Source organism: Salarias fasciatus, chromosome 4 (assembly GCF_902148845.1).
Source record: "Salarias fasciatus chromosome 4, fSalaFa1.1, whole genome shotgun sequence".
NCBI classification, from domain to species: Eukaryota; Metazoa; Chordata; class Actinopteri; order Blenniiformes; family Blenniidae; genus Salarias; species Salarias fasciatus.
The window spans coordinates 18,178,881-18,196,327 of record NC_043748.1 but is presented as its reverse complement, the minus strand read 5'-3'; the positions used below and the strand labels follow the sequence as shown (position 1 = coordinate 18,196,327).

Genomic DNA, 17,447 nt, shown 5'->3' with positions numbered 1-17,447 from the left:
GTTGAGCAGCTCAAGGATTTCATTATCAGGTCTGTAAATCTGTTTATTTTCATGAGCACAACTTCACAAAGCATACGGAAACACATGGAGGCGCAGCGGTTGGCGCTCTTACGTCAAAATGATAAAACTGCATGAAATGTCTGTTCGTTCTTTCTTCAGGTACCGCAGTGTCCTTCTGCAATCTGAAGGGTCTTCAGCTTGGTTGTGTGGCGACTCCAAAACGCCTGTGGGTGTGAATGTGCTTGTGTGTCTCTGAGGATTACCAGTATGAGGGCTGACCTGTCCGCGGGTGAACCACGCGATCTCAACACAACGCCGAACCCTGAGCACTGATCGACAATCCTGAGCTTCTGACCCACTTCATGTTGAGCCCACAGAACATTCAAACTTATGTTTGTGACCCAGTGACACAGTGACAAACACTCAGAACTCAAATCTTCACTCTTGAATTCAGTTTTCCATCTGAAATGTGGATCTTCATTCAACTTCACATCTAACAAATAGCCCCAGATGTCAGTATACAGACTGATGGATAATCAATGACGAAGAACAGAGCGCAAACTGCAGCGCCGCTTAGAGCAAACACATTTTAGCTCAGGGATACATATAATCCAATCATACAGCAATAACTTTAAAAACAGAGAGAGGAAAGTTTAAATTTAATCTGTTTTCTTTGAAATACTGACACTTTGCTTAGTGGTTCAGTGGGCCGGATTGGAGCCTCATGAGGGACAGTTTTGACCCACAAGCTTTATGTTTGACATCCCTGATTTGAGGGTGGTAAATCAAAATGGTCACACTTGAACAAACAAGCCTCTAGCAATAAAGTAGGGAACATTTTTTAGTGTAACTTGAATAAAGGGGAAATGTTCTTCAAACACAACTGAAAAACTCAACTTGAAGAAATTCTTCTCGCCTGAAGATTAATAAAAATAACCACAGTCTGTGTCTGCCAGCTATTCAGGGTGTTTTTTCAGAGTGAGTTTTCAGGGGAGGGATGGAGCGGTTGTGTTTTAATTTAACTTTTATCTTTTTAATGCCCGAGTTATGTCAGAACACCTTTAGAGTGGCTCTTTGACGTCATGCAGCGGGACTGGAGCCACACAGCTAAAAGCAGAAATCCTCCGAGGCTTTCCCTCCTGCTCTGTCCATTTCACACTTCCTGTGTTTGTCGTTCACAATTTGACATAATCCTCTCTTCCATTCTTGTTATTTTGGAGGGGCAAAATTTCATTTCCCTCATTTGCCTCTGTGGCTGCGTTCCATCCTCTTGAAGCTGCAGAAACAATGTGTCCCTGCAACCCGAATTAACACCCTCATCTGTCTTCCTGCCTCTCCGTCCATCTACTCCTTCTCATTTGGCCGTCCTTTCCCTCACTCTCCAACTTGCCCTCCATTAATTTTACGCTTTCATTCTCACTGGCGACACAAACCTTAAGCAGTCCCATCATCATTTCCTCTTTGCACGTTTTGCATCCCGTCTTTTCTCTCACTCCTAATTCTGTAACACTCCCTTTATTTCATTCTTTCTTCCTCCACTCCTCCACCCCTCCTCCCTGCTGGCTGGATCATTTGGCCACAGCTGATGGGCTCTTAAACTCCAGGTGTGCTGCACTGAATGATGACCACATGAGGACCTGGTGTGACGCACACACTCACCCACACACTCACACACACACACACGTTGTGTGCAGCCCCATCATTGCACCTGTGTTTCTGCCCAACACTTCCTTTATTTTCTCTCCTCTCTTTCCAGAAAAAGCGTCTGTCATGTCCCGCCAGTCTCACTCAGTGGGCAAAACAATTGACTTGTAAAAACACGCATTACGAGCGAGTAGCCAGCATACATAGTGGCAGAAAAAAAAAACAAAAATGGATCCGTAAGAGTGCGCACAAAAACAAGCATGGCATGGTCCAATCCCTTCTCAGGGCCCTGTGACAAATGTGTCTCCGATGCCGTCTCCACATTCCCCGGGTCCCGTGCCAAGCCATTACTCTAAACCTCGCCATCCCCCTCCCCCCGTCTCTTTTCTTCCAATTCCAAATGAATTAATTCATCTAGCTGATTAAATAGACAACAACATCAATATGGCGCCGTCATAATTTTGCCTGGAGGCTCAATGAGGTGTAAAAACGGCCATAATAACTTGTCGGAGAACAGAAGAGTGGCTGTATCTGGGTGAAAGTTTTTGAATGGAAGTTATCTTTAATAACAGCAATCAGTGAAACGCACGCAGCTGCTGGGGACAATTTCTGAATTAACTACTTTTCCATTGATAGTTTGTGTGAGACTGGCTTGAGGGACGGATTTGTGCGTTGTCTGCATTTATCAGAAAATGAACCGCACTGTTAATAATTCAAATCAGGCGGCGCAGATTAAAGGTTCCGAAAGGCAGCGTATGTCTGCAAACCAGTGTTGGCACAAGAAATTAAATGTCTCATTTATCCAGTCTCGGTCTCAAATAAACAATAGCGTCGGCCCCTGCGGGCGGCCTCGTGCGTTTATGGGGCGCTCGCCATTGCAGAGGACGGTCCGCTTTCAGCTGGAGCACAAACTTCCTCTGGCATCTTCGTCTGTGGAATGAGGAGTGGTTTGAATGATACTGAGGTGGACTCGTCTATAGCGAAAGCAGATAATGGGCTCAGGGCAGACTCAGCGTCAAGCTGCTGACAAGGTTAAGAACTCTTTTTTTTTCCAAGCAATAACATTAGAAACAGACTTCAGCTCAGGAACTAAGGCATATTAGGGAGGCCCTCATCACGGCTGCCAACGCAACCATAAATGCCACTGACAATCTGCCTTCAGAATTACAGAGAATTTCAATGTTAAATATAAAAAGTTCAGTGCTGCACCTCAGCCTGTCTGAGGATTAACAGTAGCAGTCAGCCACTCGCTAAATGCTCACAACACTGAAGCTTCTGAAGGATTCATACACAGATATTAGCTTACAGTTAACTTACGTTATGCATGAAAGATCAAGTAAATTAGTGTTTTTTTTCCTTCTCTGACTGGTTTGAAGGTTCCCATTTAAAAATAACTACAACATTTGGTACTTCTGAATCATTTACATTTAGTTTGAGAATATAACATAAACACTGATCGTAGTTCACTCTTCCAACTTAGCACAAAATACCTGAAAGACCTTGACTGTGGCTGAGAAATCTCTGTTTTAAAGAGTTTTGTGCGATCAGTGTCACCATCCTGAAGGCTGCGCGTCAATCAGGAGGATTTGTTCTGTCACTTTACGGCGCGGCCTCATCCTTTTCAGTGTCTTGTTCTCTTTGGGGTTTTTTTTTTTCTCTTAAGTACTGCAAGATATTGAGCCTGAAGGTGAGAATGCTGACAAAACACACAAACACCAAAAAAAAAAAAAGCTGTCATCCACACAATCATACATGTACTCCAGGAGCAGCCGTGCACCGGAGTGATATCAAAACTTGAACATCGACTTCGGTGGAGCGACTGATGCGTGGTTCACTAAATGCAAGAGATGAAAAAGCTTACAAAAACACAAACTGTTGTTTCATGCCTCTATCTGATCACTTGCTTGACTGTTAGATATTAACAATTTTTACCATTTGAAATCGTAAAGTGAAAAAAATCCTTAATCATCTTTACATTTCACTGATGATTATGCCAACGTCAGAAAAGGCTTGATGACTTCTCTGTGTTCTGATATTGTCCCATAACTGTTGAGCGTCTGTGTCTCCCCAGCTGAAAATACTGCAGTCCTCGTCACGCTCGGCTGGCTCACAGCAGTGTGATGTAAGGGCGTCTCGCTTTTTTTTTTTTCCTTCTTCTTCTTCAGCTGCTTTAAAGAGATGCAGTCCATGTTGTCTGGGAAATGCATTGTCTGTACGTTAAAGGGGTCGGATGGAGTCGTGTGTTACTAAAACAGGCAAACCAATTTCCAGGCTGCACGTGTGATGTTGATCCTCCTCGTCATCCGTTATTCTGTTTTTCTCACATGTTGAAGAGGAACAAACGCAAAGGGCAGCTTAAGAGTTGCCTTTCCGCCCAGAAAGACAGCTGGGCTGAGTGGCGTCCGTCTCCTTTCTGATGATCGTAATGAGGGCTGATGGGCCGGGACCTCTGACTCAGTGCAGTGTGTCTGCAAGGAGCACCGGACAACCTTGCCTTGTTAAGACTCACGGCTCGCTTCACCCACGCCTTGGTCAGTATGTCACAGGTCCCGTCCTTGATGACAGGGAACAGTCGCCTTCAGCGTCTTGCTCAGAGGCACTACAGACAGATGCTCGCTCAGGCAGAAAAACTGAGTTTTGCCACTCAGTGGGTTGTAGTGCCGCCTCGCTGTCCTGGAGCACTAACAGCACAGCAGGGATGACATTTACACACAGCGCACACACACTTCATCATGTTACAAGTGAGCAGTCCTCTTTATTTGAAGATGAGGAACTTCCCCAAGTTGTCTGATATTTTACAGCAGGGATAGGAAGGAAAATCACCACTCACACATCGTGAATTGTTTACAGAAAATAACCAGTGATATATCTCTAGTTTAAATTTAATAAACCAATGTGTTATGTGGGATTTTAGAACCTGGATGGAAGAAGCTCATCTCCAGGTTCAAAAAGTGCCAGTCCTGTTGGGTTCATCGTTTCAGAGCACGACCTCACCTCATCTGAGACCCAACCAAAATCCAAATAGTGACCAGGCGGAAGCAGTCACTTGACCTCCCTTCGCTGAGGTCCTTCCTGGGCTTCGGTGGCAGCCGCCCCACATTTATAATGAACTTTTCCATAATTGTCCGACCAAAAACAGAGCTGAGCAAAAGCTCTCCTCACACTGACAAGAAAAAAACAGCCCACTCCTTTCGATGTACAACAACACCGTACAGGCAAAACCGAAAAACTGAATAGGATGGGTTGAATGCACGGAAGTAATGCGACTCTAATTCCACTTATGAATTTGACACATTTGGGGGGAAAAGAAGCTGAAATAAGGCCAGTTAGAGACTGGAGTTATGTAACATGAGAGTAAAAAGATAATTGCAGAAAGACTGAGCAGGGAAATAGGGTAACTGTTGAAAGCTGGGTGCTGGAATGGCAGCTGATCAGCTATTCTTATGAATAATTTGTAGGTAAACTCTGCGCTACATTGTGCTCCTGCATATCTTCACACATTCTTGCTTTTCCCTCCTCCGCCAGCTGGACCTGTACTGCTCCTGGTATTTGGAGCTGACAGTGACCTTTCGCATTTCTGAGCCACAGCTTACATCCAGTCATATTTACTTATGTACGCAACAATATGCAAGCGTTATCCTTGAAAAACTTCATTGCAGCGCCAAATACGATGGAGCTACGCAGCTTTCAGCCCGTCTCAGGAATGACTGAGTATCGCTGTTGTTAGTGCACACAATGAATCTTTGAGGACTGTCTAGCAGCCCATTTATTATGGAAGACCTTGCTCATATAGCATTCTTATCTGCAATTTACCTTTTGTCTTTGGCTTTTTTTTTCTGGTTATTTGTCACTACCAGTGAATGCATCATGCACCCCTCGCTACACCACCTTAGTGTGTCTCTATTTCTACTCCTCTTCTCTCTTTGTCCTCGTCTTTTTGTCTGTACAGCAGCTTTACCACCCTATTGTCACCATTCTTTTCTTTTTGTGGGACACATATCCACTCCCCCGCCTCCCAATTTCCTCTGGCCCAGAGCATTATAGACATCCCAAGTTAAAAAACAAAAAAAACAAAAAAAAAAAAAAAGGGAAACACAATTTGTATTCTGGCCCATGTCTGTGATGTGAGAGCAAAGAGGAGACAGGGGATGGGGGTGGGGAACAAGGAGGGGAAGGGTTGTTAAAGCCACAGTTTGACGACTGGTTAAATTCATTGGACATAAAGGCGGGTGTCTCGGGGCATTCAGCCGCTGTGGCCACTGATTCGTCTTTTCCTAAAGTAGGAATTTGACCTTGAGTCAGCAAAGTGAAACACAAACACATAGGAGAAGGTACCGCACTGCCATCCACATTATATCATAATAACACCATAATTATAGTTTGTAGGGTTTCTGCTATTAGAAATTTGGGATTCATGGAGCAGAGTGTTGCTCATCCGTCTAATTTTGTGCATCATTACACAAATGGTTTGTATAACGACACACGACTTCTCTGCACTGGGTTCGAGTTTGTTGATGCTTTATTTTTTTTTGGGGGGGGATTGTCTAAATATAGATTCACCGTCTACGCTCACACTTGGATAATGATGTGATTAACGGTAGGGAAGAGAGAGACGGCGGCACGGCCATCCACGCGCAGCTACTTAAACTGGCGAGCGCTGGTGGCGTGGTGCGCGTCCGAGAGTTCGAATCTGTGCCTGCACGAGCGAGCAATTCTTATCTGCGCGGATGAGCGTGCGCAGGCATTGCCAATTTGTGCCAGTATGTGGACGTTGCCCCACATCCCTGCCCCTCACAGTGATGCCTGGTCAGCAGCTGATGCCCCCCCCCCCCCCCCCCGTCACTGACAGCCGCTCCTGCAGTGCTGCCAGGAAGGCGGAGACGGGCTGCGAGAGCTCCACTGACCTTGCAGCAGAAAACTCCAAACTGTTCCAGCGGTGCTTGCACATCCTCGACTGGTCAGGCACAAAGACACACACACACACACACACACACACTCCGCTCATAACTCTCCCCCCTGGAGTCGCTCATGTTCATTCCAACACTTGATCTACACTCAAGTGCTTTGGGCTGACCTCAGGCCAGTTTTCTGGGGCCTTTTTTCATTAAGTGACACACAGTGAGCTGGACATAAAACGTGAAGAAGGCAGGGATTTTAGAACTTAATATGCACATCTACACACAGGAGGGGAAGAAAAAGGGCCGTCATTCATAAACACAAAGCACTAAAACAGTGCAACTGAGGTCCCGGCTGCAGGGAGGAAGAAGTAAATAGAGATGCACAGAGAGAGAGAGCTGTGAATACACTGACAAGATAACACCGTTGCTCCAAAATCTTGCACTGAAACACACACACACACACACACCCACTGACGGAAGTGAGCTGCAAGTGTTTCTGTTCCATACCGATGCATTATGAGACTGAAAATGGCCTCATCAAATCAGCGTCTCTCTTCATCCTAATACCTCAATTACCGACGCTAATTCAGCCCTCAGCCTGTTGTCACCAGGCTGAGTGTGTGACACTGAAGTGAATGACTATCATCGAGGAGTGCATTATGGTGATAGCACTGTCACGGAGAGCTGCATCTGTCGCTGGATCTTTGTTTATTCGGCTTGGTCAGATCACAGGATAAAGATATTTGTGTTTAAAGCCCGTTTAAATCCATCTGGTTGTTTACCGGGGATCGCATTGTGCGCCGTGACTTGCATACCCTTGAAAAACAAGCTCAGGGCAATATATTACACAAGTTCAGTCTCGTTCAAATTATTGTCTGTGCTGTAATTCACATTAATCAGAATTTCAGGCATTTAATAAATCCATATAAACAGACTATTTGACAGCTCTGTTTTTAGATTGGGATACTTGTGCTAAATAGGGATTTAATTTCAGATTCAGAGACCAAATAAATCCAGCATAGCAATGATTAACTCTTCTAATAATACTGAGGAACACTCGGAAGAAAGCAGATGCATGGTGGTGTAGCGTTAATCATCCTGGTTCAAGTGTTTAAATGTGTGTGAGTTTGCATGTTCACCCTGTGTACATGTGGGTTTTTCTTCAGGTGCTCCGGTTTCCTCCTACAGTCCTCAAACGTGGGAGCAGACGCCGTGCTTCAAGCTGCATTTATAAAAAAAAAAATACATAAATAAATTAATACAAACATAATCTGTATGAAGCCCTTTGTGGCTACAGAGAGATTTGCATAAAATCTGGTAAATCAGATAAATGGCTCCCTGTGAAGTGACTCACTGGAGGCGAAAGACAACAACTTGGAAGATTAAAAGAAAACACCATGGAGTTTAGAGAGATGTGGCCACGCCTCTGCAAAGGCTCCTCATCTGTGCTTGGAGCTAAATTTTCCTCGACTGTATCGTGGGTAGTGCAGGTGGCAGAAAATTGTAGATAAAATCACTGGTGTGACGTCAACTTTTTTTATTCAGAAAACGGTTCACCCTGTTACCGGAGTGCAATGCTGACACTTGTGCATTCATTGTGTTTGATGTAAAAGTTATTTTACATCCCAATCAGGCACGGGCTCGAGTGAATCGGGGCTGTGATCTAATTTTCTCTTGAGGATGTTTCAGTATGGCTCGGAGCAGTAAAGCAGGCGATGGTACAGCATCCCGGATTAAATGAAACGCAGAGTCAGGGAATTGGAAATGAAGGTCAGATGAAAGGGGAGCACCATAGGAAAGCGGGATTGATAGATGGAAGGAAAACTTTGCCAGCCTTGCCTTGGTTCCTGGGGGGCAGAATGTGACCTGGGATGTGACATTCAAAGGGGATTGATGGATATTCTCCACAACGACTGCTGCCTGCGCAGGCTCCAGCCCTGTCAGTCCCTATCCAACCAACACGGCGGTTCTTTGCTTCACATTAGAGCACATGCAAAGTGTTTCTGGATATGTGCTTCAGCAGAAAGAGCGCCGGGTTTTCACGGCTTTCTTGCTCCCGCTCGTTCTCGTCTGCTGCCGAGAGAGGCGAGAACTCTTCACTCTCTTTGAATAATCCGACTTTGGATATAAACAGAACAAGAAGAAGCACATCAAGAATGGATGTGCTTGTACCCACGGTACACAGAAACAGGAACAGAGTGGGATTCTCTGCTTCTTTTTCCACTGATTTTCCGAAATATTCGGAATAAATTTCCAAAATAAAGCTCAGGGTGTTCCTAATGACACGAAGTGGGACAAACAGAACATGCACTGAAGAGACAGTCAGAGCCTGCCTCGTATGATCAAACTCACTAACTGTGAAAGAAGCAACTGTACCTGGCCGAGAAAGTGCTGAACAAAATGTGGGTTCACCCCGAGGTCTGAGTATAACTTCACTCGCTGTTTAAAACTGCTGAGAGGCAATGGGATGAAGTTTAACTTTTCAATTTAACAAAGCCAGTGACGGGCTCTGCAGAAGTCTGATATTCCATTTAGACATTCGAACTTATATTTTCCTTTATGTTTGGTGTAGTTTTCTTTTTTCCAGTCATTAGCACTCATTAATTAATTCAATTACTGGATGTTCACAAGGTGCCCTACATATTACATAAACAGTACAGCAATATTGCGTTGAGAAAATAGTGTGAAATTCTACACCTTTCCTTTCTACCATGCGAGTGTGTATGTGTGCCATCATTTGTGTTGATTAGTTTCTGTTCGACTGGTTTTTGTCTTGCTGTCAGTGTGTTTCAGACTCGCGTCTCACCTCGAGTCACGTCGTCTGTCGAGCCTCACCCGCTGAGCCTGTTTGTCAGAACATCCAGTTCTTCGGCCTGCCCGGTTCGCTTTGCTCAGGTTTCCCCTGTCGACTCGCTTTGTGTAGTTTCATCCCTCCCCCCACATCTGCAAGTTCTTGTTTTTGTAACACATTTTGCCTTTTGGTTATTTTTGACTGCGGCTTTCAGCCCTCGGGCCGGCTCGGCTGTTGGTCACTTCTGTCCTGAGAGAGAGAGGATGTGGCATACTGGGCCACTTTCTACCCTTTATATTCAGGCTATTCTTATGTGCAGGGTTTTTGGGTTGTAATCATTAATATTAACACACAAAGCCTTATCCAGGTGTGTTGGACCCCGTTTAAACTCTTTATTCTATCATTTGAAAACAGCTGTGATTTGTGTTCCTTTCAGATTTGCTAAATTGTGTTAACTAGCTGCTGGCAATGGCTCTAAAGGTATTTTATGGTTTTACTGATTTAATCATCTAGGAGTAGAATTATTCCTTTAAGCATGTGGTTGAACAAAAGCCTGATTATGTTGCAGTTTGGCAGAATATGTGAGAATAAAGCACTGAAATGCATGGAAATGTTCAAGCCGATTATAATTTTAATTATTCCTGATTTGTTCAAGGCATGTCAAAATATTTACAAAATACAAACATACATATATATAAACCCCTTATAAATAATTGTATTAGTAAATACATCTATATTTTATGAATATATATACAATCTATATTAAAATATATACACACTTATCTAGCATCTCTGAATCTGTTGTATCCTGTATTAATGGTAATCTGAATGACTGAATCTGAATATCTGAATAAGCTCTGTTGTGATGAATGTATTATTCTTTAAATCCATCCAACGGCCTTCTTTAAACCATCCATTCTTTAAGTGGAAATCTCGATACACACTGTGCGTGCTCCCTAAGATTAAGGCTTTAAGTCACTTTGACAAAATAGGTCACGCTCTTGTCCTATTAATTTCCTGTTCTGAAAAAAAAAGACCAAGTAAAAATAATACGAAAAAAACTCTCAATTAAATTTTTGCTCACTCTTTCTCCCATCTGACTATGCTCTTTGTTAATGATCTCATTTAAGAGGTCGTGCGTTTCCTAATTGGAAAAGACTGACTCCTGTTGATCTGCACTGACCTCCGTGACGGTTTAAAGTTAGCGCTGACTTCCTCACCCCACACTCAGAGCTTTAAATTGCTTAAATAACCTTTGAGCTTCTCCAGGGGAGCAAGTGCTTTGGGTTCAAAATGTGGCCACCACATGAGGATGAAGCATGACGAGCAGCACTGATGGCACAAGAAGACACGCCACCTTCCAAATGAACATGCCTAAAATATTGCAACTACTGTATTCAGGCGCTGCGGGACAGCATGGCACCATATCCATTCCATTCATGTCCAACACCTTCACACAGCCTCGCAGACTCCAGCCCAGCACAGCGTCCTGCCGCAATCCCATCACTTATTCAAATATTAGCCAAACCGCAACATCTGATGCTCCGATAGATTCTGTTCGCTTCATGCTCATAATTCCTTATTAGCAGGTGGCTTGTTTCCAGGAACGGTGCCGTCCACACACACACCAACATCTGCACGGAGCACTGCACCAGTGTCTGCAGGCACACACACACACACACACACACACTAATAAACCCCAAATAGGCAGCGTCAGGCACGTTCTTCACTGATCATCCCGTGTATCAGTGAGACCATCAAGCTCTCTCCAGATGCCAGCCGCCTTGCACAACATCTGTCCTTGACCTTGAGAGACAAAAAAAAAAAAGAGCGACCAGTGACGGCTCCAAGGCCTCGGTCTGCCCATCACAGCCTGCTGGTGGGGCTCATTAGAATAACAGCAGCGTTTGTTAGTGTGTCCCCGTGCTGTGTAGAAGTAATTGGTGGTAAGCGGGGAAGTGCATGTCATCTGCGACCCGTCCTGCGTCGCTACGCGGTCTGGCATGTCTGCGCTCCTGTTTGTGCTTATTTGTATCGCTTCGTAAGACAAAGGTCAGCGCTGCATAAATGGTTGTCTACACTGTGCGAGCGCTTTGTGCATGAAATTATTCAATTTGCAATCAGGATTTGGCTTTGTGTGTCTGGTTGACAAAATCTATGCTCCATTCATCCATCCATCCATCTGCCGACAGGTTGTCCCTGCTTCATTTCTTTCATAAATGCAAGGCAAAACATTTTATAGCCTCGTTCAACATTCACGTTTATTGAAATCAGCGTTTTAATTAATCACTTTTAATAAGAGACCTGAACAGGGGGGTTAATTGTACTTCTCCAAAAAAAAAAAAAAAAAAAAAAAAAAAAATCAGCACAAATGAAAATTCTTTCTGAGGCTCCTCTGTTCCACGCCTGGGGACGGGGTTTTAATTATCAAGACAACCTCTTTAAGTTGCAAAGAAGCCACAGTGACGGTGCAGACAGATGTTCAGCAGACACAGTTCATCCTGAAATTATTCAGCATGTAATGAAGAAAACTGAAGAAAATCAAAGGGAAAAAAACCCACAAAGCCAAAATATAGGAAAATAGATGATAATGACAATTAATACTGCAAGGATGAAAGTCAAAAAGAGACCAAAAGCCAGTATTTATCTCTCATAAGCCTTTGTCCCTGGAAGGTTGTCCACATAAGCACCTTGGTTCCCTCTGGCTGATCACAATTGATCAACTCTTTCCTTCTCTCAGCCACAATCACAATCCCACACAAACATCTACCACTCTGTCTTCTCCTGTCCAGTCCTCCCACATTCGGCCCTCCATCCCATTTGCTCCACGTCACACAACAATGGACGAAAGGAACAGGAAGCAACTGGCAATGCAAGATTGTCTCTCTCTTGACAATATGCAGGAATATACACAACCTCAGCAGATACATGTTGTTAGTCTGGATTCAGTCCAGCAGAGTCTGCAAAATCAGCCTCAGTAGAAAATATCAGTCATATATGTTTTCTGCGTTTTTGAGCCAATTATTTAATATTTGGATACAGAACCAAAGAAAATCTCCTTAAATATGAAGAATTCCCATGAAGCAGGTCACAGATGTCATGACTTCAAACCATGAACTCAGCAAATTAACTTTTTTGATATGTTTAGAGGTCTGCCATAGTGCATACAGTAGATCTAACTTAATCAACATGAACCTAGATGTAATATAGTGATGTTGTTGTGGTGATAGGTGAGATATGCGTTAATTTCACAGATTCATTTGAAAAAAGTCTGTCGATCTGCATCTCGATCTGCATCTCTTACACATTTCACAAACAGACCATTGAAGCATGTACTATTTGGCTCATTCCCCCTAATAACGCATTGAATGTAGGTAAGAGAATCCAGAAAATTGATTAACCCCATTCACGCCTCAGAGGGGGAACACATTATCGAGGTCCCTGAGGTGAAACGGCTCTATGGTCCACTTTGGTTTCTCGAAGGCCACAAGGACCAGCTGAGAGCAGCGTTCAGCTGGACTTGCTGCTCTCGTTGTTAATCAGGAGCAAATGAGGCGACGTAATGTCAATACAGACATGAAGACACATTCTGTGGATCCCCGTTTGGACTTGGTACTGCAGTTTCCCGATGTGCCTGTCCAAATTACAATGGACGATACATCCTGCACTTATTTCTTTAAATAAATCACATCAGTATTCATACCCCTCTCTTTCTCTCTCACACACATTAATACACCTTTACTTCCAGGGACCTGTCCCTCTTTCTGTCTCCTTTATCATACAGAGACATACCCATTCTCAGTCTCTGTTAGACTTTCTCTCTCCTCTTCCTCTCCCTCGCACACACACACACACACACACACACACACACACACACACACACACACACACACACACACACACCCGGCAGCTACATTACGAGGTCTCTTCCCACAGGAGCATTATTTCACACCTGGGTATTTCACACTCCAGAGGGCTTCATGCTTGTTAAATCACTGAATTCCCATGAAATCAGGAGAAGATATGCCACCATGCATCATTCCCGACTTTACACCTAATGGAGAAGCGGTGATAAAGTTCCTGGGCATGTGTTACGGGAAGGATACAGACTCTGAAGGAATGATAAGAGGTCAAGTCAAATGATTAACACTTCAGAGTTCTCAAATATTGGTTTAATTGATGAACTAGAGAGAACACTTATGAAGGTGTCATTTATTTCCTCATCTCTGAAGATAATTTGCGGTGTACCTTTTGACTGAAAAAATAACATAAAGCAATAAATGTACAAATAGTGATTAAAAAAGATGTAGCTGAACTGATTTCTAAATTCCAGTGTGATTTCAATACTAATATTGAAATCACACTGGTGATAAATGTACTGTTCTGTCTTGAAAATATGCTGCTGATATTAATTAACGTCAATTTCAGCATTTGATTTTTTTTATATCTGACTGTCTTCTGAATCATGTCAAAATGTACATAACTGAGCAACTCTTACATTTCCCAAAAAATATCTCATTCAAGAGCCCCAGAATCTGGATCATTTGTGTATTTTATCTTTCCAGCAAGCAAAGTCTTTCATTCCTTAACTCTTCTCAGATATGCCAAATCATTTTCCCAAATGATATCACACTTCCTTCTTTTAAACATTAACCTTCATCGTCATTCTCATTTTTATATCGATACTGGATCAGGTTCCTGAAGTTCTCCTCATCCAGCCCAGTGTTCTCATTCATCTCCTCTCTCACACACACCCAGCACATCGCCAGCTCTCCATGGAGCCCACACAAATGCCACTTTCTAATTGGCCTGCGCCAGAGAGGGAGGAGGGCATCGCTGTTTGGACAGCTGCTAATCTGGAAAGGCTGGCACCAGCAGGCGGATTGTTGCAGTGACAGTGGCCGACAGGAGCGACGACGATCTGGAAAAGCTCAAAGAGTGACGCAATTGACGGGAGGAATTAGAGTATGGGGCAAAACCGACGCCCGTTCGCCATCCTGTGACCACATCTGTCTGCCATTGACGCAATGTTGTGCCAATGGGTGGAGAAAAAAAAAAACTGTTTGCAAATTATCATGCAGCGCCACTACATAGTTCCCACCATCGCTGCAGCATTTCACAGATAACGTTAATGTACAACAGCACACCCTGCAGTTTCATTCATGCTGCACTCCAGAGCATCACTCGCACAGGGATGTAATGTGTTCTCCTCCTGCTCCACGTCTTCCTCTTGCTTCTTTCTCACACACACACACACACACACACACACACAATAAAGCACACATGGACACAGAGCGCTCAGGGAACCAATCGCTATCGTCTGTTTTCAGGTCCTGTTTGTGAATGGGATTTTCTACGGGAGAGGAGGAGGCAGGCGCCGCTGCGTTTGTAGGCATGCAGCTGCTACAGCAGGGAGATATCAGCACCCCATGCACATTTCTGCTTCTCTGACTTTTTCTTTTCTTCAGTTTGATGTGAGAAGGGTTTTTTTTCCCCCACATCATCATCATCATCATCATCATCTCCATTTTCGCTCATCTTTTCATCTTCTTGAACTCTCTGTGACTCTTTCTGCCTTTGATGCTGCAGTTGGCTGGGACTGCTGCAGTCGTACAGCCTTTCCTCGCTTTTCTTTCACTCTCTGCTGACACACTATCATCATGTGTGCCTGTTTTCCACTTTTTGGTCTTTTTTTTTCCCTTCCTGTCAGGAGACTCGGCCACTCACTGCAGAGGAACCAACATTTTTTTTCCCTTTTTTTTTTTGCATGTCTTCACATCCTCCTCAATCTGTTTCTTTTCTTTACATCATTCCTTCTTCATGCTGAAGCAACCGCTGATGCAGGTCAGATGAATGACCATGGCAAACACACACACACACACACACACACACACACACACACACACACACACCCAGACACTTACCTCCTGTGACAGGGTCTTCGTCCGGAGTGCTTCTGAATTCTCAGTGGTTGAAGGAAGCAGAGAGTCTGCAAGCTTCTAGCAGCTGAAGAGAAGTGGAGGACAGGCAGAGAGGAAAAGGTAGAAAGAGAGAAAAAGAGGGATGACAGACAGCAGAGAGAGAGAGAGAGAGAGAGAGAAAGGGAGGGAGAGAAAGAGAAAGTGAACTACAGCAGACGGGGCTGTGCGATCCGAGAGGAGGAGGAGGAGGAGGAGGGTGCTCCGGCTTGCTGGAGGTGAGATGAAGGGGAGAAAGAGGGAGGGAGGGAGAGATAAAGGGAGAGGGAGGGAGACGGCGAGTGTGTGCTGGATTGGGATAGGAGGGGGACTGTGTGATGTTTGAGAAGAGGAGGGATTGCAAGGAATGAAGGGAGAGGGAAGTTGGAGGGACCAGGGAGGACGGACGGCACCTGCTGCCGAGAGAGAAAGAGAAAAGCTTTCATTATTGATTACAAATGATGACGAGAGGAGGATAAACAAGAACAACTGAGGTGGAATAATGGTACACTAAAAGGCTGGCACGCAAAAAGTAGGCTAAAAGAGACGTGGAAAGTCAAAACAGCCGACGTGGGAGACAACAGTGTAACAGAGCAATTCGTATTCCTCCGGCTGGCCAGAGGGAAACAAGCTGAAAGTATAAGATTCCTGGACACATTACAGGTGTCACCTTTAAAGATACAAGTACAACTCATGTCAAGCCAACACATGCTGGCTGCCCCTGGAGACGGTCAATTCCCAGAGTGCCGGAAACGTCCTTCCGTCCATTAAATCACTGTAATCCAATCTGGTGTTGCTGTGTTGCAGTACAAATTCTGCAAATAACTTTGGAGCAATAACACAGAGAGGCAACAGACCTGGAGGACTGGAGGGGAAAGGGGGAGGGACTGTGGGTAGATTCTTTAGGATGCTGTTGGTGTTGTAGTGACAGGTTGCATGTGGAGAAAAGAGGAAGAGGAGTGCAGATGTGGTGCAGGAGCAAGGTGAAAAAAAAAAGTAAGAAGAGTAAAATAATCTTTAATGGATGGTGATATTATGGAAATCCACTGATCTGGCACGACTCCGGACATGTGGAGGTCACATGGCGATAATTACATGTTGTCATCCAGTGTCACACAATGCAAACAGTACCTATGTACACAAAGAGCTCAGAGCAGGACCCAGCAGAGCAAAACACAGAGCTGGCCCATTAGTTATTCACTCATGTGTCCGTATGTGCATCTTTTACCCTAATAACGAAAGTGCAGGGGCTGTATAGTGCTCAGGATTACATTACTATATTGTTGTTTGTTGAAAGACTTGTTCCTTATCTTTGTGGCTTTATCGCCTTTTTTTGTAGTTGTCATATCTGAGACATTGTGCACGTCTTTGCATTGATTTAAACCTTATATTTCATCTAATGTGGCTTTTATATCCCTCTGTTCTTTTTGTTTACATGTATTTTCAAGTCACTTTGCATTTCTGAGAAGCTATTTTCAGTTTCTTTGAAATCATTTTGTTTATGCTTTTTGCTGAGTCACTTCCATCTCTGGGGCCGTTTGTGTCTTTATAGACTTTGTGGTCTTTTTTTTTCTCTCTCTCTTTTATTATACGTCTGATTTTCACACCAATAAATGTTGACAGTCACTTCAAGCAGATGTCGTGTCGGCCTCTGACGAGCCGCCACATTTTGTGAACCATCAGCTATGAGAGAGTTGTTGAACTGCAGGCAGCCTGGCTGTGGATTTGTTCTGCGTGCAACTTTGTGACAGTTTGCAAGCAAAATGCATCCCTGGTTGGAAACACTGGAAGCACACGTTGTGGTAAAACGCCTCGCGGATACGGGCTCCAAACAGTTACTGATGGGAAATTACAGGTCGAGTCTCATTAATCCTAACAGGATGTGACGGCCGCAGAAGCACCACTGACAGTACAGATGTGCTGCATTTCACTTTGTGTATCGAGTGTCAGAGGTCGGGGTCGGCTCAGGTCCTCCCGAGCTGGCAGGGATTCATTTTTGTCAAGGTGACGACTCATTTGCTCAAGGACACCTCGGCAGAGTGGATGCTTGCCAGTGCTCAGTGTAAATCGGGGACTTCTTGTCTCCCATTAAAACAAAAAAAAAGAAAAAGCTGTGCTCAGCTGTTTCAGGACATTACTGATAGTGTCACTCTATTT

General features: G+C 44.2%; 1 protein-coding gene across 1 annotated transcript in view; it reads right to left on the bottom strand.

The window, feature by feature from the left end:
- Positions 1-15,443, bottom strand: part of pvalb6 (parvalbumin 6) — a 53,513-nt gene extending 38,070 nt beyond the window's left edge. The window contains exon 1 of the mRNA XM_030090069.1: positions 15,258-15,443. The gene's annotated coding sequence lies outside the window, so the exon portion shown is untranslated. The remainder of the gene's footprint in view (positions 1-15,257) is intronic.
- Positions 15,444-17,447: the final 2,004 nt, after the last annotated feature.